Here is a 24,895-nt window from a genome sequence, read left to right on the forward strand (position 1 = left end):
TTTATGCTTGTGAGCCATAGAAATCAGAAATTCTTGACAGACCCGGACAAAATTTGGCACGTGGCCCCTATGTGACCCCAGGAAGCTTATAACTCAAAATCAAACCCCTACCTCGTGACAGACATACAAACAGACGTCACAAATGAAATTTTCGTTGTTAGTGGTTCCATCCGGGTTTCCTTCAAGTCCTTTAAGAGTTAATGCGCATTTTTCACCTGACCGCTCCAGGTTTTCTTCCCGGCGTTGTCAGACTTATGATTAACCTAAAACAATAAATCCCCTACAACATCAATTTCTGATCAGAATTTATGATAATTATTAATATAATTGTTAATTACCTCGATAAAATCAACACTGAAAACCTATATTGATAATTTCTATAAGTAGAGATCCGCTTTCTGTAGTAACCGAAGCCGAGATCGCCTTCCCGTGTCTATTTTACACTGATGCCTATTAAGAAATGCATCAGAACAAAATCACAAGGCATAAATAGACTAATTATGTATTACCTATTGTGATATTACTCTGGCAATTTTCTTCTGTCGCAATAGATTTTACATAAATGGGATACGCAATGCTCTGAATTGGCTCTTCTCAGAATGAAAAGGAAATCTTCCAGGTATATTATTATTATTATTATTATTATTATTAGCTTCGAAAAGTCGACTAAATTACTGAAATTACTTGAAATACCTTCTGAAAAAATGATTGGAAGCATGTCTGCAGCAGGAACAGGTAAGAGATGGCTAAGATAAAAATAATGCACAAACCGATCATAAAAGAGGGAGATGAGAAGAAATGAATGAGCACCGGCAGAGCGAAAGGAAATTTCGGATAACTAAACAGACTTCAAAAGCCCTTCCTCTCCTGCGACATAAGGTTTCCATTTCTCAGGGCTCTGTAATAGCGATTCCTTCCTCCCACAAGAATAACGATCTAACTTTGTGAGGAATTGTCACCATCCGTCTCACTAGGGAACGCCCTCACGGCCCTACAGGTCCGCCTTTTGAGGAAATCCCAGAGAAGACCGCTCGACTTATATCCTCTTTCAGATAACTTACGTTGATGAGACATTTCGAGAACTGGATAGTGATAAGGATGTTGCAATAAAACAAATATATGTTAGTGAACTGAATTTTGTCCGAGGATAAATGTAGCCCAGGGAGAAGTTTCAGGATTTAGAAAAAGTGAGATTTTCAAACATAATGTGATGAATAAATTGTATTTCAGTGCCAGAATTAATCTTAGCTAGAAACCTTTCGTTTCATGTGACAGTAGCTTCCGCTGTCTGGAAAAGGAGGGAGTCCTCTTCAGCGAAAGCCTCCTATTCAACTGTAACTGACAAAAAGATCCAGAGCAGCCTCCTTATTCCCTTTTCTTCATCTACCCTTTTCTTTTAAGAGTAACACCCAAATCTGATGGTACCTTATGCTCTTCCCACGGAAATGACCAACCATTTCTGAAGACTTTTTCGCATCTGATTTGCAACTAAATGTCTACTGCTAGTGTGGCAACAACTATTACTACCAATACTATTAACAGTACTACCGTAATACTGTATTAACAGTAATGATGGTAATACAAGGTTTCGTTGAAAACTATGGCTGCGTCAGTAGAATTAATTTTGTATTTCTCTTCTTCGGTGTCTTTCATTCAAGCACTACTCTATATTACTGCTATTCTTGAAGAGTGCAGACGCAGTCGGATACTCATTTACTTTACGAAAACAAAAGCACAAAAAGCGGTGAGTTCACATTTCGTCTTAAGTCACCGAAACCCCGCCCAGCGCCCCCAAAAAAAAAAAAAAAAAAGAAGATACAAAAGGTAAGGCTTTGTTAGATTAAGTCGGCTATACAAGTATATATGCCGGTATAAACTCATTCTCCAGCGTAGTCAGCTGGTGAGAAAGGAACACTTCACTTCATTGGTTAAGGAGCTTCGACTTTTCCTGATGTCAAAACCTGCAGTTACTTGAAGGTAACAATCACTCTTCCGCGCAACCCAAACATCCGCAATGGTTTTTGCTTAATTGTTTACCAGTCCAAAAGCTTTGGAACCATAAAAGAAAAGCGAAAGAAAATCCCATTTGATTTCTAAAATCGACAAACAGGAATAAACAATTCTTTTTATTATTCTGTACTCAAAATAAGTAAAACAATATGGTGTCTACAGCCCAGAATACGAAGAAATCCGGATGAACCAAAATACTTAACATCATTCTTCGCTGTCAGTCTTCTTCGACAGTTCAGAGGGAACAGAAGGAAAAAGTCTCCAAATCTGACAAAACTTTTCCTCGAAACTTTGGCTGAATAAGCAAATTGTCAGGCGTTATATGCAGGATAATTCTTGGAAGTCCTTTACAGCGCGCCGAGTTTAAAATAGGAAAATTACAGGGTCCGCTGAGTATGAAAATACTTTAAATCTGGGTACTCGATGCCAACTGTCACAGACCCGTCATTTTTTCTTTTCTTGAAATCGAGGATTTTGACGTCATGGAGATAAGGAGTATTAGTAGGTTTTTCTTATAAAACATCATCTCTCTCTCTCTCTCTCTCTCTCTCTCTCTCTCTCTCTCTCTTCTTAGGACCTCCTTGGCGTGGTGAGGGGGCTCCTAAACCCCTGGAATGTGTTCCCGGGTTCAAGTCCAAGAGTCCTTTATATTGCTACATATAAAATTAGATTAAGTCTCGTGGGTAAAATTTGTATGACCTGATACTTAGGAAAAGATATAGCTGGGACTGGTGGTTATATCTGAAACTAATAGTGAGAACTGTGGGAGGATCATCAACTACCCGGTAATGTTTGGGCCCAAGAGATATCGCACTGATAGCGCAAGGGCGGAACTATTCTGCAGAGCTGGGCCATGGATCCCAGGAGTGGCCTGGTTCTGCGGATAGGACTCTCGTCATTCTGTAAGGTTTGCCCATATCATGATTAAGGTGTGGATGATTGTATTCTTGCAATACTCTCAGTCCCATGATTGTGTTGTGCCATCCCCCTCTGGGGTAGGGTAGGGGGCGGACAATTGAGAGTCGGCTCTTTACTGTTGCCATTGGTTGAAGAATAAAATCTATAAAAGGCTAATGATAGTTTTTAAGATTTTCAGGTTTACTTAATTTTTTTCTTATAATTCGAATTTAGGAGTAGCAATAAAGTGTTTCTAGTACCTCTGCGCCCCTTAATGATAACCTTTTTGCACAGATGACAACCTCCGCACCCTTCTCTGACAACCGGTGTTTGGAAAAGGCTAGGAGACCACCTACTGTAGTGTAATTATACTTGAACCCTATGCTCTAACACGGAGCAAAGGGAAACTGGCCAGAAATGTATATGAAATAGGACCAGGAATATTTGAAACTTCTCATGATAAGTATTTGACCTTTAATCTAGAAGATACTAATTGTGACATTTTTAATGTGTACGGAGATATTGTGAAGTATTGTGGTCGAGAGCCTAAGATACCATCTGTAGGTCGAGGAGAACTGCCGGTGGAATCGGCCTCACCAAAAGAATGTGAAAAATTAAAAGCATTATCGCTATACATGATTTTTGGAATCACTCCAAGGCAATGATATTTACTGTACACCTCAACTGATGACACACTCAGAATAAAAACTTGTTGAAGAATGAAAATATCAATGTGTGATTAGAATTAAAAGAATGAAGAACAAGGTCAACGGAGCCTTAGTATAAAGTAAAAGTAGGAGGGCTCTATATTACTAGTTGGTTCTACGCTTGATTTTGAGATAGAGATGCATGAAAAATGGTTATGTTATCATGGATATGAAAGAGAGAGAGAGAGAGAGAGAGAGAGAGAGAGAGAGAGAGAGAGAGAGAGAGAGAGAGGTTCTGATCGAAGGAAAATAACTCGTTCTCTCCTCTTAGAGTAAAATGAAAGTATAGAAAACACAGGTCCCTTGACTTCTTTCGTTGATTACCAACGTTTTCAATGGGATGGTTATAGGTCTCGTTTTCTGTTTCTAAATGGATATTGACCAAATGCAAAATTGAGTAGAACTTGATACATACAATCCTCCTCAAAAGGCAAAAGTACTTGCTGACTTACTTTTCTACACAAAACAATCTTTCTTCTACCAAAGAAATGATAAAGTTTTTGAAATTTTACTTTATCTGTCAAGTGTAATTTCTTGTTTTATTTGTGTAGATGTTTTGGGGTGGAGAGATCAAATCCTTTCCCAGATTCTTTGTTGTGAGAATATCTCTTCTAGTAAGGTCGTAATTTATACATAATAGTTTTCCTCTTAAGGAAAACTATTGAAGGTGGAATCAAAGCAATTTTTGTGTTCAACTTTGTTGGGCCTTCAGAGTCTAGATACTGAAGTCAATGTTAAAATTTTTTCACTAAATAACACAAATACATTTCATACTTTTGTTTACCAAACATCATATGAAATTTGTCACTTATTTCTGTACTTTCTAATCATTTTACATTGTCTAAAAGTATTTAACTAGTTCGCAGTTCTGCATACTAGAATACCAATTCCCTTATTACCGGAAGCTTGTTTATTTATAGCTACACTGAAATCCAGTGCGGTTAATCTTAAAGAACTTTATAATATTAACATAACTCGTGCAAGGTTGATGAAAAGTAGTTGAGGAAAAGTAAATGACATTTCCTAAAACCAAAATAAAAATATTTAATATTCCTTTGAGTCAGACGCTGATAATACAATTTGGGAAGCTACATCATCCTTTCCACCAACACATAATATATCACTTGTGAGGGGACTGAAGCAGATGAGAATTATTGCTGGATATTTGTACAATCTCCCTTTTCTCTAATTAAAAAGACAATGTTTCATTTGTTGGCTAAATGTCATGAATAGATTATCTTAATTAAAGCGACACGAAAGTTAATTAAGATGCCATCAAAGAGAAATACTGCACCTCTTCATACAGTTTTCTTCTTTTTCAGTCAGAAAAGATTGAGGGAATTATATTTTAATTTTTGCTTAGGTTTTTCAGAATTTGTAAGTCCTCTTTCTTAAAGAATGGATTCCATCTTTAAAAGGCGGCACTGAGGCCATCCCATCTATGGGGATCATAAGAAGCAATGGCGGGGGAGGGGGGGTGATCTCGAGACACTGGAAAAGTTTCAACGATAATTATCATCAACTTTCACGACACTTATCGATCTAATACAACTGAAATAAAAACCATAAGCTTTATTTAGAAATGCATTTCAGTCTATGGAAAAACGTATCCCAAAGTTAACATACGTAGAGTCTGCAGGTCTCGGTAACTACCAAATCCGCACAAGTCGATGGCCATGGCCCAGAAGCCATCGAGATGATCCAGGACTGGCCAAAGAACAAGGAGTTGCATTTCAGTATAGACCGGCAAGCAACTTTACTTAGGAGTACATTTTAAGTACTCTCAGGCTTATATATAGAATTTAAGATTTAAACCTCCCTAAATGGACTTGAAGAAACATTTTTACGGCGCGAGTCGCCTTTCTCTGAAGTTTTAAGGTTGTCCATTCCAACTGTCCCGTTTTCACTTTGTATGGCTATTTTTTTTTTCAGATTCATCGGAAAGCGCAGCAAGAGGAAACACAATAGCGCATAGATGCAAGTGCTAAAGGCAGTTGCCGGAAAATGCTGGGTTCACATATTTCTGTTTTCTGTCTTCGTAAAATGTTCTGGGTCATTTACGAAAGATGCCTTTGACGAATGTGTCGACCAGTGCTGTTCTTACGAGCAAACAAACATTTTACCTGGGAAAAGCAACAAGCAACACCTAGACTCTCATAACAGTGGTCGTTTTAATAACAGAAACAATAATAATAAAGATTAGCAGTAATAGTAACAGAGTAATATAGGGTAAAATATGAGGACCTTTTACTCGACAAATTCATCGGCAGATCTAATCTCCTAAACAGACAGTCGTATCACCTAAAACTTAGTTAGTTCAAATTACTTGGAAATGCGGAGAGTTTAGTTAATAATTATGAAAAATGGCACTTGTAATAAGCACGTAAGCATCTGAATTATCATTATAACGAAGCGCCCTGGCACCAGTCCCCTTCGATGAAGTTTTCAAAGTTCTTCCAACTCTTCGTCAAGTTTTATGTCTTGCTCTTGTCTCTTCTTAGTGGTCACGTCCGAAATGTTTGCGCGAATCTAGACCTATTGTTATATTTTCGAATACACACACACACACACACACACACAGAGACAGATAAAAGGTACTCCTTAGGATGTTCCATTTTTGCTCTGTTAATGCCAGGTTCTTCTATTTTACTGTTGTTACTTAATGATTACTGATAACTACCTGATTGATGCTTCAACCATAAAGAATGCAAACTCGAAAATATCTCACTTTAAAAAAATTAGCAGTTATTTGATATGAAGAACAAGACGTTAATATGTCCTAGGAATCTTACTGGAAAAGGAACCTATTCTGCTCCAGAGCCTCACTTTCTAATGACCTGCAAATGGAAGCTGTGTGTCATTAAGAGACTTCCGAGGAGAAGGTGGTTACTCATTAGAGGCTGTAATTTCCTTTCTGTCCTTTTGTGCGGCGCAACTGATTTCTCGATACATTTGTCAGAATTTCGCCTTGGATACCCATTAGCTCTCTCTCTCTCTCTCTCTCTCTCTCTCTCTCTCTCTCTCTGCGTGTGTGTATGTATGTTAACATTATCTATCTACTCCTTTCCCCTGTAGCAATGCTTTCTAGTTCCTTCAGTTCCACAGGCATTTCCTTTTTTCCTTTTCACTGTGCTTTCTTCTTTCTCTTTGCTTGCCTGTCTGTTTGTGCATTACATCTCTTTATCGATTTGCAAACATTTTTTTAAGCAAATGATCTTTTGAACAGACTGGAGTGAGCAGCGGTTGTGTTTTCCAAGCTGAGGAGTTCTGTCCTTCAGTATTCCGGGAGATGATAAAGATTCATGGACTTTTTTCAGGGGAAGAACTCTCTCTCTCTCTCTCTCTGAGACTTTATCTTTGCAAAAATTTTTCTAGATCTTTTGAGCCGAAATCTGTCCTTCAAGACCAACTTTCCAGAAATTGAAGACCACAGCGTGTCTGATTCCTGTGATGTCACTTATATCTAAAATCAGGAACGAATAAACAAGTGAATTTTTGTCCAGAAAATTTTGTGTTCCTTTAATATTGAATTTTTTTTCCGAAATTGACAATAAATATCTGTATCGTAACTCTTACAATATCTGTTAATCCATGGTTCCACACTCACGCGCATAGACGAACACTTTTATACTGAAAACATTTCAAGTTATAATGCTTTGCGAAAAAAACTTTTGAAGTGTACCTGCATATGCTAATAAAGTACTGAAAATTATTCGGGCATCATGTTTTACCAAATACAATATTAATTCGACCCTTAATCCTCAGAATTAGTAGGACTTTCATAACGTGAATGTACAGGAAAAGATGGCGGCTCCCCTAAGGTTCTCTGCCAAGTAAATGATATTTCAAACCAAAATAGACAATATGATGCAATTAGTGTTAGCAATGAGGATGATGGTGAGCTCGATTAATATGACGAAGTAATGCTCTCATGATGCCTTGCCCTTCTCCCCCAAACTGACTGTCTGTCTGCCTGCCTCTGTGTCTGTCTGTCTGTCCCTCTTACCTAGCCTTTGTTTTTTTCCTTGATTCTCACCCTTTTACTCTTTCTCTCTCCTTGCATCGTATGGTTACCACTTCTTGTTTACAGTCATAAATAAAATTTAAATAGTTCGATTACACAGATCAGTTCTCTTGCGAATAGACGTCCAAAAAATAACAGAAAAAATGGAACAGAGTTGAGATAGACAGACAGGAGTAGGCAGATCAATTTCTTGATAAAGAACGCCTGGAATATATTTTCCAGAGAAGCCAATCAGAATGATTACCACATCTAAAGACTCTTACGGGATCCAGATTGACTTACTGGGGGGACGATAACAAGAAAGAGAGGGTAATAAAGAGAGTTCCTAATGCCTGGGTCTACCTTAAGAACCTCCTCCTACCTTCTTCAAGAGCTGCCCCTCGTTCGGCCTCTTCAAACCAAGAATCATCTGAAGAATTCTTTACTTATACTTCAGAGTTCCTTAAGAAACGTCTCTTCCTCGTTAGCCTGGCGTCTTGAGATATGCTTGAGGGCGTCTCAAGAAACGTTTCTTCTTTGTCAGACTCGAATCAAAGACAAAGACGAACTCCTTCAACAGGATCCAGCAGCAGTGAGACATGCGCAGACACAATTTGAACATGAAACGACGCTCATCATTTCCTCTCCTTGTCACTGAAACGCTCAGTGTAACTTGAAGCTCCTCCAATGTTCGCACATTTTCCATAATGCTGAAGATGAGATTCACTACTAACAGAAATGGAGATGTAAATGGCTCAGCACTTTCCGTAATGGAATGACCATTATTCACCATTCACTTACATTGCTTATAACTTTAGTTTTATGTTTAGCCATTTCTTCGAATATGGCCTCCCTGCGATGGAAGAGATCTCGTTTAATAAGGAAATTGTCCGAAGATCTCCTGAGATAAGAAGCCTCTTGTGGTCCTTCTCGCTGTTCAAAGTTTATGGTTCAGTAAGAAGAAAAATCTCAAAGACTTTCCTGAGAACTGCAGAATTTCGATGTTAGATATTATGATACAAACTAGGGTCCTTTGTTTTTTGGATAATATTTTTATTTCTGCCTTAGAATATAGTCCTAATATTACGGAAAATATTTTTGGCAGCAACATATTCGCACTCTTTTTGACGTTTAGATGTCGAGCTTTTATATAAGAGAATAATTTTTGCATTTGACCCCTCTCCTGGAAATGAAAGACAATCGTGCACTGTTAGAGTTCCAATATCTGAAATGTGTTCTTTGACTGTTCCCGTTTACTTTTGACATAACGGAAAGGATAACTACAGTGAGGGGAAAGTGAAAAGTATACTGCTCTTTCATCAAGTCAACAAAAGGTGTCGAAGGGGAATTTTTATGCATTTCAAAAAGACTTTTTTCTCAATCAATTGTACTGAAACAGATGCGCTTGATTGATCAAAGGTTGGACGAAATTGTGCCGAGTAACATTTTTGCGTTTATTTTTTAACTGACTTTGAAAATCGTAAAAAGTCTGTGACTAGAGAGATTGATGTGGATTTGTTTTTACAGGAAAAGTGGAGATTAAACAAAGGACCTTGATGTCTAAAAATTGTCCATGCCTTTGGTTTGCTTTCGAATCTTTTGTTTTATTGTCTCATTTTTTTTCTGTAGTCCTTCAGATATAGAATTCAGTATTTTGTCAAATATATGAAAACAATATGCTCTGTTTTACGTGGCCACAATATAATAATTTTGATACGTAAGAAAAGTATTCCAATGAAGGGGAGAGCTGAAAGGTCTTATACCTGAATAAAGAAAACTCCAGAACTCTCCAAATGCTCATCTCAGCCCCTCTCTGCTTCTTCAGTCGTACTCTCAATGTCTAAAAGCACAAAGGTGTAAACACAAGCAATTAGTCTGGAGTATCTGCTGAAGAGGAGAGAGAGAGAGAGAGAGAGAGAGAGAGAGAGAGAGAGAGAGAGAGAGAGGGGGGGGGGGGATCTTAACAGTGTCTAGAGAAGTAGGTTGTGTTGTACAGAAAAGTGAAAGATAATTAAGAACTCGAAAGTCTTGTAATGACGTATTGCCGAAATCATTGATCATGAAGGACAGAGATTCCGGAAGGCAACAGATCTTATTCACTGGAAATTATCCTGGAACTTATGGACGTCCTTCTGTTCAAAGAGCTTTTCATTTTACCTTAACATTTTTCGAAATAGCCAATTGTTTTTTGTTGACCTTTCGCCTAAAGTAAAAATAAAATTTAGAAGAGGATTCTTAACGAGAGGTGGAAAAAGTTTTTTGCAGGTTAAACTTTTTCCACATTTGAAACCTTGAATTTTAGAACAACTCAGATATCATTGATAGGGGTTATAAATTTTGAGTAATTAAGGAAAGATTGGATACAGAAGGCAACGCCCTAACAGGGCATCCACGCAGAGCACATACAGTGACTATCGCTATAATCCCCACACGAGATGAACAATTATATCTCGGACACTCACTTCCTCGGTGGCCCTTTCAGGTGTCCTTCTGTATCTCATTGTCGCTGAGAAGGATGTTGATGTATTCAGATGGCCTTAAGATCTACTGACTGCACAGACAGATCTCTTTATGTATTGAGGTTCTTATAAAATAAGGCCTGACGCTTCATTCATATGTTTAATGAGAAGGTTTGGGTCTAGAAATTGGTTCTGTTGTGTACTCCTGTGCCGAGATTTTGGGTCATTCTCTCTGCGCTGTCTTTCTTTGAATAAATTCATTCATAAATACACGCGTATATGACTTCCTAATTCCGTATTCTCTCATCTCTTTAGTGGGTGACTGACAAATGGGCATTGCAATTCTTGAATTCATTCCATTAAGACAGAAACTCAAAATGTGTCTTCCTTAGTGTGGAACTTTGTGCTACAGTTACTGAAATAAACTTTGTTAAAGTGACAGATTCCATTTTTAAACTGGCAATGTGTGCTTAGATCTCTTGAATGCTAACGGCTAATAGGAAGAAAGCGAAGGTAGAATCAAGTTGTCACTTTTGTAACATGAAATGTTCCCAGAAACAAAGACTAGGGCTTCTGATTCGTAACAATTCTTTATTCTTCAAGGGTACAGTTAAGGAGAAATTAAGAAAAACTGTCTTATTCATATGTCTTATGGCGAAATTTTCTTTTTAATATTAAAGATATTTAATACTAAGTATCACGACAGCCTGCTTCTCTGAGCAAGAACCTGCGTGGGCACAGAGCTATTGTTAGCGTAAGGCCGAATCAAACAGTCGTGGTTAATTTTACTTTTTTTGTCCAAAAGCGCTGGGTTTGCAACGGAAAATAAGCAGACAGATTGTTGCGCATTCTGCTTCATAATGAGGTTGATAAAAAAGAAACCAGGTTTTGGGGATCCATTTAATAACAGACACCTAAGTGTTCCTTGGAAAAAGAGATGCCTGTTACTTTAAAAAAGGAAATTATTTTCATAACTGAGTTTTATTATGTACTCTAATGGTGATTGTGTCAAAATGTCTGAAATAAAGAGTAGGTTTCCCCACTCAAAGATTGGAGGCTGATACATTACTGTTTTATGAAATTTCTATCCACTTCAGTTTCAAATAAAGACTGTACTTCTAATTCTTCAAGTGCAGTAACTTTTGAGGCTGCCTCTGGTAACTGAGTAATGAAAGACCACTTTTGCAGAGATCTTAGAACTGAAAATTTTTCATTTTCTTTCGTCAGGCACTAATGGCTGACACAGACTAACTTTTAAGTGACCAATGCATTGGGCAAGAACTGTGATCAAAATAAAACCAATAACAACGTTAGCAAAAGCAAAACATTCTTGAGAAAGAAAGTTGCTCTTACTTTGCTCTCTTGCTGGAAGTCAGTATGATGAAATTACTCGTTTGTACCTTTGTTTTTTTAATCCATAATCAAGAGTGCATTTTTTTATTTTGAGCACAAACACCATAAAAATGCTTTTTCAAGGGTTATCTTTAGGTGTGCACTTCCGTCTGCTTCCTGAACCCTCTTCCTTCCGAGAAGCCACACAAAAGGACCCCAAGAACCTTGGCAGTTGCATAACTATGAAGGATTCTGAGGTGACGTGCGCTTATGGTGCCTTTTGTGCTTCCGCTTCGTCGGAAGAGACGAAAACAGTTGTGTCACTTCTCGTGGGACCAAAAGTACTGACTGTAAAAGAGCTGAGAAGGAGAGATATCAAAAGACAACGTGTGGATGAAGGTTTCCCATATTAACCATACTTTCCTCTTCGTTTGTCCAGAACAATGAAGAAGGAAAGAAGGAGAGATAGACGACTCTCTCTCCCGTTTCAAACTTTCGACTTTTTTTTTAATAAAAAAGAAAAGACTTAGGTTTGAGGACGAGAACTGAAAAGCGGTGCTTGTTCATCGTCTTTACGCCAGAGAAAGCGTTCATATTGAGCGAAGTCTCAAAAGCCAAGTTAAGAAATAAAAATAACACAGTCAAGCGTTATTCATCATCTTTACGTCAGCGAGAGCATTAACATTTAGCGAGTTACAAATGGATGAAAATTCGTTTTATCTGAAATTAAGAGAGAGAAAAGTGAAGAAATGACATAGCAATAACACAGCAAGACTTATTGATTGGAAAACAATAATCACGCTGTGAAATTATTTTATTTTCTTTTGTAATAACAAACACAAAAAATGACCAGGAATATAAAGCAAAGGACAAAGAAACTCTTTCAGATCCTCCAGTCCTAGAAACAAAGGATCCCAAGCAACCAGGGGCATTGCCCCTTGGTCATACCCTTTCGTCTGCAGGAAGACTCATTCTCATTTCGCTTCTGCTTTTCATATAACGCAGTTTCCAGCGAGAAGTGACAAGTGAAAAAATCTCTCTCTCTCTCTCTCTCTCTCTCTCTCTATATATATATATATATATATATATATATATATATATATATATATATATATATATATATATATATATATATATATATATATATATATATATATATATATATATATATATATATATATATATATATATATATATATATATATATATATACATTTTTATCACACCGTGATTTATATACAATCATGAAGTTATCAAATGTCGCAATATATATATAATATAAAATCCACGCTGCTTCGGGAATATCCCCGATGGGGAATTATCACCGAAAGGGAATTTATAAGTGATAAATGGACGGGCGTGGATTTGATATTAAGCGACATTTGTAGCTTCATGATTGTATATAAATCGCGTTGTGATAAAAATGTCAAAAAGAAATGCTGTGTTCAAACGTCCCAAAGAACTATCGTGGTGGAGGTGGGTTAATGCCGAAGCTAAGTACAATTTCCCCGCTCTCGACGGGTAAACCAGACTCGGCAATAACTTTTACCTCTCTTGATAACTCAGAGGTAACGTCGACTGGAGTTGCTGGATGCGTATCTGTGTCGCGGGATCGAGACTCGGCAGTGCCCGTCCATTTATCACTTATAAATTCCCCTTCGGTGATAATTCCCCATCATATATATATATATATATATATATATATATATATATATATATATATATATATATATATATATATATATATATATATATATATATATATATATATATACACATATTACATACAAATATACATACATATATATATATATGTTTTTATTACTAATATATACATGACTTTTTATATTTACAAATATGAAGCCAGAAATATCGTTTGATATCTAATTCAATATACCTTAGGAATAACTTACAAACGGCAGGATTCGAACCTTTGCCTGGTTTAGAAATAACGATAGACTAAGTATATTTTGTTTAACTTTAAGTTTTTAAATTGTTCATAAAGTGCATTTGGTCCCCTCTTCCTTCAAGTTATTTCTGGGAAAAACTCTGCGCATCAGGTCTTCAAAGGCAGAAGTTATCACTTTCCTTAATCGTGAGAAGGTGACGTGAAACCAAAGTTTTTGGATTGATCACAAGAATTTAGCCCTGGAAAAAACCTTCCTTAAAGAGGGGATTAAATGTTGCAGGAATATGATAAAACCTCACAGATTTTGTTTTGCATTAATTTTTCTAGATGTTTCTTCTGTCAAGAAATTTGACTGATCAACAGACCGAAATCCTGAATTGCTGCCATATGCATGCAAGACCTGTTCATTATAAGTTATTTCCAGTCACCCGGTGAAACCTGCATTTTTGCGAGGAAAGCCTTTGTGTAGAAGAACCCAGATCTCTGGAGAATAATACTTTTTTGTCATGAACTTTACATATTATACGAAGGGCAGATGTAAAAGCTTTAAAAGCTATGATAGTCTTTGGTGACTGCCCACTCTACCCCTTGAACGACCGTAAGAAGCAAGAAGCACATTCTACAGTAATCTACCTTCAACCACTGTGCTCGTCTGTCGGAGTTTTCACTCCCCGAGAGACAGAGACGTGACTTTTCCTTTGGTTTTAGGTTCATTTGTTACTTAAACCTTTGAAAGCTTCTTGAGAACGTCTCAGCTGTGCCTCTTGCGATTCTTGTGTCTTAATTGGATGGACACGTTCTACTTCTTGAGGAGTCTGAGGAGGTCTCTAAGATTACGGGAGACTGAGAACTTAACGCCATGGAATCCTTCTTTTAAAAAGGAAACTTCTTCTTGCGCTTCCCTCCTTTTGTCTGAGTTGTTTTTCCGTGTTGTTTCTGTTGATCAACAATAAGTCCTTTGCCCATTTTTGGTGAAGCCTCTCATGAGATTTTAGATAAAGACGTTGACGGAAGAACAGAAATGTAATGTGCAGGAGGGAAGGACTTAGGGGGAATATCACATATATCGAGGCATTGACGATTCCATAAGGACTTGGTAGTTCGCCGACTCTGGTGGATCAGAGTGAGGATCAAGAAGGGCATGCAGTTGCCGTCTACACACACACACACACACACACACACACACACACACACACACACACACACACACACACACACACACTCACACATACACATGGGTGCGTGTGTATATATATATATATATATATATATATATATATATATATATATATATATATATATATATATATATATATATATATATATATATATATATATATATATATATATATATATATATATATATATATATATATATATATATATATATATATATATATATATATATATATATATATATATATATATATATATATATATATATATATATATATATATATATATATATATATATATATATATATATATATATATATGAAATTTTTATCACACCGTGATTTATATACAATCAGGAAGCTACAAATGTCGCTTAATATCAAATTCACGCTACCTCGGGAATATCTCAGACGGAGTATTGTCGCCGAAGGGGAATTTATATAAGTGATAAATGAATGGTATCGTCTGGGACACGAACCCTGACACGAAACCTATTCAGCGACTCCAGTTGACGCTACCCATGTATGTATGTATGTATGTATATATATATATATATATATATATATATATATATATATATATATATATATATATATATATATATATATATATATATATATATATATATATATATTCCATCATATATATATATATATATATATATATATTTTCTTATATTGCCATATGATTAACCTATATATATATATATATAATATTTTGATATATATATATATATATATATATATATATATATATATATATATATATATATATATATATATATATATATATATATATATATATATATATATATATATATATATATATATATATATATATATATAATATATAATATATATATATATAATTATATAAATATATATATATATATATATATATATATATATATATATATATATATACCTATAAATACATATAATTTACAAACCCATATGCCCTGGACAGACATACAAACACAGGCATCACAAAAAAATTTCGTTTTTAGTAGTTCCATCAGGTTTTCCTTCAGGTGCTGTAAGGGTTAATGGTCATTTTTCACCTGACCGCCCCAGGTTTTCTTCCAGGCGTTGCCAGCGTATGATTAACCTGCAACACTAAATCCCCTATAACATCAATTTTTGATCAGCATTTACGTGACTTTTATCATAATCTATGATAATTATTAACATAATAATTGTCAATTACCTTCATAAAATCAACATTGAAAACCTATATCGTTAATTTCTATAAGCAGACATCTGCTTACCGTAGTGACCAAAGCCGAGAGTTACTTCCCTATCTTCGCATGTGTAGTAGCTGCTGGCCAAGCCTCACATATACGATGTTTCCTTTTTTCTATTCGCTCAAATGCGAATTTCCTCATTAACTGTAACACTGTAATACCTGGATTAAAGTGACAGCCACAACAGTAATACCTGAATAAAAGAGAGTCACCACAGTAATACCCGGATAAAAGGGACAGACAGCACAGTAATACCTAGGTGACAGAAGGCACATTAATACTGGACAAAAGGGACAGTCACCACAGTAATACCTGGATAAAAGGAACAGGCAGCACAGTAATATCTGGTTAAAGGTGACAGAAGGCACATTACTACCTGGATAAAAGGGACAGTCACACAGTAATACCTGAATAAAAGGGGCAGACAGCACAGTAATACCTGGTTAAAGGGGACAGTCACCAGAACAGTATCTGGATAAAAGGGACAGTCAAAATAGTAATACTCAGTTGAAGGTGACAGACAGTATAGTAATACCAGGTTAAAAGGGACAGTCACCACATTAATACCCGGATAAAATGGATAGTCAACACAGTAATACCTGGATAAAAGGGACAGTAATACCTGGATAAAATGGATAGTCAACACAGTAATACCTGGATAAAAGGGACAGTAATACCTGGATAAAAGGGACAGTCAACACAGTAATACTTGGATAAAAGGGACAGTCAACACAGTAATACCTGGATAAAATGGACAGACTGCACAGTAATACTTGGAAAAAAGGGACAGCCGCCACAGTATACCTGGATAAAAGGGACAGACATCACAGTAATACCTAGATAAAAGGGACAGTCACTACATTAATGCCGGGATAAAAGAGACAGTCACCACAGTTATACCTGGATAAAAGGGAGAGTCACAACAGTAATACCTGGATAAAAGGGACAGTCAACACAGTAATACCTGCATAAAAGGGACAGTCACAACAGTAATACCTGGATAAAAGGGACAGTCAACACAGTAATACCTGCATAAAAGGGACAGTCACAACAGTAATACCTGGATAAAAGGGACAGTCAACACAGTAATACCTGCATAAAAGGGACAGTCACAACAGTAATACCTGGATAAAAGGGACAGACATCAAAGTAATACCTGCACAAAAGGGACAGTCACCACATTACTGCCTGGATAAAAGAGACAATCACGACTGTAATGCTTGGATAAAAGAGACAATCAGCACAGTAATACCTGGATAAAAGGGACAGTTACCACAGTAATACCTGGATATAAGAGACAGAAATGCCTGGATAAAAGAGACAATCACAACTCACAACAATAATACCTGGATAAAAGGGACAGCCAGAACGATAATAGCAGGATAAAGAGGACAGTCACCACAGTAATACCTGGATAAAAGGGACAGTTACCACAGTAATACCTGGATAAAAAGGACAGTTACCACAGTTATAGCTGGATAAATGGGACAGTCACCACAGTAATACCTGGATAAAAGAGACAATCATGACAGTAATGCCTGGATAAAAAAGACAATCACCACAGTAATACCTGGATAAAAGGGACAGTCACAACAGACAGTTACCACTGTAATACCTGGATAAAAGGGACAATTACCACAGTAATACCTGGATAAAAGAGACAGTTACCACGGTAATACCTGGATAAAAGGGAATGTCACCACAGTAATACCTGGTTAAAAGGGACAGACAGCACATTAACACCTATCAGTTCACCCACGACTGTTCAAAGGATGAAAGTCCACACGAAGAAAAGTAGAACTGTCAGTCGGACCATCAACATAAACCCCTCCCCTCTCCCTTTTCCCTCCATTCCCCCTTCATCCATCCCCCATCCCTCTTCTCCCCCCCCACCCCCCGCCCCTATACTGTCATTCTGAGTTTTCCCACATTTCCTTTGGGTGTCAATTATCCCAGAGGAATTGTGAATTATTATTCCTGCATCTCACGAGCAGCTCAGCTTCTCAGTCCTTCTCCTAGAATTTGTGTAAATAGCCCAAGTTCCGATTTCTGTTTTCATTTTCTGTTGAGCAGAAAATGTTGTTGGTTTGGAAACATTCCTCCTGATAAACTGCTCTGAAATAGAATTGTATTCTCCTGAATGATTGGACCGCTACTCTTCGAAATGTATCCTAAGGATAACAAGGTTTTAGGCCAGTTTTAGAGAGAGAGAGAGAGAGAGAGAGAGAGAGAGAGAGAGAGAGAGAGAGAGAGAGAGAGAGAGAGAGAGTATATATATTTGTATATGGGAGACGATATCCACTTATACCTCACTTGCTGGCCGCGTAGGTTAAAATGCGTCCACTGTAGTCCTGAGTTCTTGTCCTTCGCTGGTTCGACCCCACGGGACGACGAACTTATTATCAACTGAAAAATTCCCCTTCGGTAACATATATGAAAATATATTATTTCCGAGGTAGAGCGAATTGGATATTAAAGGACGTTTGTAGCTTACTGATTGTATATGAATCACGGTGATGTGATAAAAGTCATATATATATATATATATATATATATATATATATATATATATATATATATATATATATATATATATATATATATATATATGTGTGTGTATATGTATGTGTGTGTGTGTGTGTGTTTGTGTGTAGGAACTATTCATAACATTCAGCATTCAAATGCATCTTATTTGTAAAAATGCTTCACTTAAATTGAGTGAGTTCAATAAAATTTCTATTGTTATTAACATAATATCCAGGTCTGCAAACCTTATAAAATAAGAAATAGAACAGAAATATATAAAGAAAGTTCCCATCCCCAATATCGAATAACTTTGACGCTTTCAAAACTTTTCTCTGAGAATAAAGAAATGAAACCTTTTGCCTTCTTTTTCTCTTCTGTAACAATATCGCGTGCAAAAGGAAAAGAGAAACTTTTTCAAAATATTTCTCTCCACCAGGCACGAAACCTATCTGCTTTTTTCAAGAGTCCTTTTTTATAAAACAGAAATACTTGTATGCAGACAAACGGTGACGAAAGCAACAAAAAAAAAAAAAAAAAAAACAGAACTGGGGCGACTTCAACGTAAATGACTAAAGAGCAGAAAGTCCTAATGTAAAACAACACCAATGACATCCTTTGGTAGACGAATGCAAAAGACATTGTCTGCCAGATCTGTACTTTGGTCACCCTGGGTGTCTTCATAATCGCAGCGGATCTTAGTCAACAAAAGAAGTAATTTTTTGGCTTCGTGTTAAGGCTAATCAACTTACAATTTTACAGAGGAAGAAAAAGAAAGGTGACGAGGAAACCCAACGATATTACGCAGGTGTTAAGATAAAAGGGCGAAAAGTGGCTGGGACGAAAGCCAGTATTTTTCCCTGAGAGTTTTACCCAGAGACGAGAGCTGTGTTGTACAACGATGACTTCAGATAATTATGCGTCTAGAATTCCGTTGTGACCCCTACAGCGTTTACCTGGTCAGATTCTGAAAGGAAACTTGAATGAAAGTAGATCACTCCAGGTGGTGGCGAGGTGTGTTCTCTCCTCATAACCTCTGTCGCTAAAGAGGGAAGTCAGGGGCAAAGAACTCTTTTATGCCTTTTAAGATAATGTTAATTATATGTTATGTTTGTTAACTGACAAATCTGTGATGGTTATATACTAAAATCAATATAATATATATATATATATATATATATATATATATATATATATATATATATATATATATATATATATATATATATATATATATATATATATATATATATATATATATATATATATATACATTTACATTTACATATATATTCACAAAGAAACAAATTATACACCACTTAAGACCCACAATTAAAGAAATAACTTATTGGGTGTAGGTCCTGAACGGTTTCGACTATATTTCAAAGCCACTGACGAAGGACTGATACAGAGTGGGAGAAACCCAAAATGTTTGCCTGGGCGACAGTACAAAAAAACATCCAAAACAGTTGGAGGCTACAAACAGGTGTCAGTGGGAGGAGAGACAGACCTCATTTGTGCTTAGGCTAGGTACTATGTTTACAAAATTGATATGCCTTATCCTTTTGCCATGCATATCAGTGACTGTAGAGCATCAGAAGACGGCCGTCCGGGTGGGTGGAGGCCCCCTTTGCTCCCCTGGTAAGTCAGCCCCACAGGAGGACCTCTTGATCGGGCGTGGCCATTTTTGGCTCCCTGAGGAAGAGCAGCAGGAGAAGACCTCCTACCCAGGCAGGGCTCCTATTGCTCCTACATGGAATGCAGCCGGAGGATAAAAGGTTTCCTGGCCGACGGAGGGATCCAGTGCTCCACCAAAGAAGGAATCTTACGAGGGGGGTCTGTTGGACGGTTGGGGTCTCCCTTGGTTCCCCTGGTAGGTCAGCCCTTTGTTTCTCTCTCGTTAGCGAGTTGATTGTATTCAAATAACTAATATTGTCCTTTAAACCCACAAAGATTAAAAAAAAAGCGATTATCTTTGAGAGCAAATCTATAAGACGAAGTGAAGTTCAGGCGGAATTTCATAGAGAATGTAAAGAAAGTTATTGAATTTCATTCGTAAGTTGTAGACCTTCTTAAGTTACGTCACTTCCGAGCGCTAAAGAAACTATGCACTGAGTTATGATGAAGAAAGGAACTGATAAGATAAAATGAAAGAGAAAGAGAGGATGAACTAAAAATATGGGAGAAAGCAAGAAAGCTACGTTGCCATGTAAAGGAACTCGAAAATTGGATTAAAAACACAATCTCGTCAACGACACACAAGGGAACAACAACAATATTCAGTCTTTGCCGGCGATCAAGTCTGGCAGACAAGTTGTTAAACTTTGCCCGTTATGCTGAGAAGGGAATCATGGGGTACTGGTAGGTTTATGGTTTTCGGGAGAATGTTGCTCGTCTGGGATTTCAGTTTCCTCTTTCTCCTCTGTAGTTGAAAACAAATGATGTTAGCGATACATGTACACCTACGAACACATGGCAATTATCTCTAATATATATATATATATATATATATATATATATATATATATATATATATATATATATATATATATATATATATATATATATATATATATATATATATATATATATATATATATATATATATATATATATATATATATATATATATATATATATATATATATATATATATATATATATATATATATATATATATATATATATATATATATATATATATATATATATATATATATATATATATATATATATATATATATATATATATATATATATATATATATATATATATATATAAGATAGAGAAAGAGGGAGATACAGTTGTAATGTGTTCGTGGATATACAAGTGTCATTTACATCATCTGTTTTCATTTAGGAGAGAAAAAGAAATAATTGATTCATCTGCAAGGGAAAAGAATTACTAGAAATTGCCGAAGACCAAAAGGAGGTTCTTGTCTTGTGCCTGAGTTCAAACGAGCATAAGGCCGGCTTTACCTGAACCTTTGCCAATGGGTGCACCAGATCAGACGTGCAAGCAAAACAAACGATGTTTTCATAAGTCAGAGGTTATCCAAACCCAGTCCAAAACCGTGAAGAAGAAGAAGAAGAAGAGCATTGCCATTTAGTCTTAAAGTTTCTGATGAAGCTTCACCACGTATCAGCCTTGCAGGATAAAACACAAGTCAATTTTGCTTGAGGGAATTTTTCCTGAGAAGCTCACGAGATCAAAATCAGGCCTGTAATGGAATTAGATCTAGAATGGTATGGATCTGTACTATTGCAGCCACACATTTGAAGGAGACCGCTTTCAGAGAGAAGCGCTCCATCTCTCTCGATATTTCACGTGAATACTTATCCGGCAATAATTGCACCATTATCTTCATTAGCTAATTACGTTTCATGATTACGATTGCTCTGTTTAATGGCTGGATAAAAGGCTGAAGGAAATCATTATGGCTCCCAAGGAGCACTCGAATGCTTTGAGAAAAGGAACGTTTATTTAAAGCTAACGATAATACTTGCTATGACTAATAAGATATCTGCATGTTACAGGGCAAACATTACTGTTGGCAAAAATGCCAAAAAAGGAGAAAATTCTCTCTTCAGAAAGTACGTTAATTATATATCTGAGCACAGGATTTCTGTGACAGACACAATAAACATAATTCCACAATTTAATCTGTTTATTTAATCGGAAAGAAAGCACTAAAACACCTTTTTCACGTATGAAACAATTAAGAGGAGAATCGAGAAGCACAAAATACGCAATCAGAGAGAGAGGGAGAGAGACAGACAGACAGACAGACAGATGCATGTCTTACGTCATTTTGAAACCTATCATTGTTGATGGGAATGCAAAGCAGTTTGCGAGAGAATGATTTCCCAAAAGAACCATTTGGATCAAACATTTGTTTTAAAAAATTCACTCGAGAAGAATCTCTCTTCCCGCTGGGACCCATGAAATTTATCATCATATGGACTCGGCATTTTTATCTTTAGTTTTCACTGAGAGAGAGAGAGAGAGAGAGAGAGAGAGAGAGAGAGAGAGAGAGAGAGAGAGAGAGAGAGCCCTTGTTTTCCAAAGAGTTTTTATTCGGTTTCTTGAATTTGTGGAGGGATTTCATTATCTGTCCTTGGGTAAACGTTTAGGATTTACACAGACACTCTCTCTCTCTCTCTCTCTCTCTCTCTCTCTCTCTCTCTCTCTCTCTCTCTTTGTCGTTGTACGATTTACAGTCAGTTCCAGTGCCATTAATATGAGAGAGTTACTACTACACGAAGGTAAGACGTATATTGTCATAAGATTTCGCCTAAATGAACACTGTGATTCAAATTGATATTTTGAAAAAGCTTCCTCTAAGAATTTCTTTAGAATCGTCCCACAGCGAAGAAGAGTTGTTGAATGAGGCCCAGAAAGAAAATAGAAAGCGATAATATCTGGTTGCAACTCTCCCCTTTCAAGGGAAAAGTCAGGAAAAACTTTCCTTCTTCCTTGACGGGAAGCTCGATTGCTTTCCTCTCTTTTGTACAGAAACTTAAGTTACAAATACTTCTGTTATATTTGTCCAGAAATGTTTATTTACCAAGTTTTGCCTTAACATCTTAGTTACGACATTTTTGTCTCTTGTTCCTGTGCATAAGAACTTGATAAATGTGTTAATTATAAATACTGTATGACTCATTGTACCGCCGGCAAATACCGTAACAAAATAGTCAAAGTAATATAATTGATCATCCACATGGACAAAAGCACACACATATGTATGTATTTGCAAATGTGTGTGTTTATATATATATATATATATATATATATATATATATATATATATATATATATATATATATATATATATATATATATATATATATATATATATATATATATATATATATATATATATATATATATATATATATATATATATTATATATATATATATATATATATATATTTATATATATATATATATATATATATATATATATATATATGTATTATTATGATTAGCAAGAACTCGCTAGCAAATTGCCTCCCCCTCTTTTGTTGTTGTTGTTTGTTCTGTTGTTTTCATTTACTGCTAGCGGCTCGATCAATAGACACATCTGTCTATCGAGACTTCGCACAGTCAGAATACAAGGGTTTAAAACGGATTAAGGCCACTCCCTTTAAGCAGATCTTTCTTTGAGGCAAAAGTGATCTCTGTCTGGTCGTTTTCTTACAGGCACAACTACCCCTGCGGGCAGCAGCTGGACATGACTCAACCCCCCCCTATGTGTTGGACGTGCCCCCTGCCCATAGGAGGAGATAAAAGCAGAAAACACGAGGCCTCACTCTCACACGCGAGGTGGAAGACAGGGAGTGAAGAAGTCCAAAACACCTGCCCTTGGCAGTGCCCTTAGCTAACCACGTGGCCCTTTTCAAAGTATACTTTCTCCTCGTGCCCTTCGACCGCAAGCCACGTGCTCGCTCCACCGTTGACCTGCCGGATGCCCACATGCCATTGCCCGGCCCTTCGTGAAATTCCCACGCATTGCCCTTTTACATGAAGCCCCCGCATCCTAACACGTGAAGAAACTCGCCCTCGGAAATCGCAAGTCATCCACGGACCCCTTTTCTACGCTGGAACCTGTCTTACGGTAATGTGCCCTGGAAGACCTCCATTCAGTCACGCTTTTGTCTCGTAATATTTACTTAAATAGTGAGCCAGTAATCACCGAATCTCTTGTCAAATGTCCGTGCTCTTCGAGTGTCGGCAGTGCTAAGCTATCATTAATATATCATGGAAGCCCTTTGGCACTCTCAGTGCAGCTTCGTATTCATTATCCTTTTGTCTATTTTCATTACTGGCATATAATGTGCATATCTCTCATTTCAGAGGGACCCTATTTCGTGGAAGCTTCTTGGATTGTGTCTGGAATTCCCCAGTTTCATTCATCTCGTAAGAATCCCCTTCAGGATCAATAATCTACTTGCATTCCTCTTTCCCGTACTAATGTCATTTATGTAAATACACTCCTTTAAATTTGCCCACGTGTTTTACGTAATATTTCCCTCAGTAACAAGAGCCTTAAGCTCATATGAAATTCCCCTTTGTTTTCCTCTTTTTTTACGTTTTCCTGGACCCACAAGTCAGAATCACAAGGCTAAATTACCTTAAATTGTTGCTACCTGTCTCACAGAGAATATTTCAAACTAAATCGCCAGGAAAAATAATAAATATATATATATATATATATATATATATATATATATATATATATATATATATATATATATATATATATATATATATATATATATATATATATTCTCAACAGTTAAAAGACAAATAAATCCTATAAAGCAGGGTTGTCAGCCTCAGAATACAAAGGGAAACGCGTTGTGGCATGAGGCTCATTCAGCAACACCCTTGCCTCTTACTCGGTGGTTCTGGGTTCGATCCCGAAGTGAGGTAGAAGTTTAGTAGTCCTAATAATAATGATGAAGTAACTCATACTCCAGCCATAAGCAATGACCATGATTTTGGTCCAGCATAAATGACTCATTTACTCTAATGTGACTTTTTTGCATTTTGTTTTAACTCCGTCTTTCTTTTCCCGTCTCCATAAAGAAACAACTCGACAGTCCATCAGGGCTCGTTGATGTGTCTC

Source organism: Macrobrachium rosenbergii, chromosome 26 (genome assembly GCF_040412425.1).
Source record: "Macrobrachium rosenbergii isolate ZJJX-2024 chromosome 26, ASM4041242v1, whole genome shotgun sequence".
NCBI classification, from domain to species: Eukaryota; Metazoa; Arthropoda; class Malacostraca; order Decapoda; family Palaemonidae; genus Macrobrachium; species Macrobrachium rosenbergii.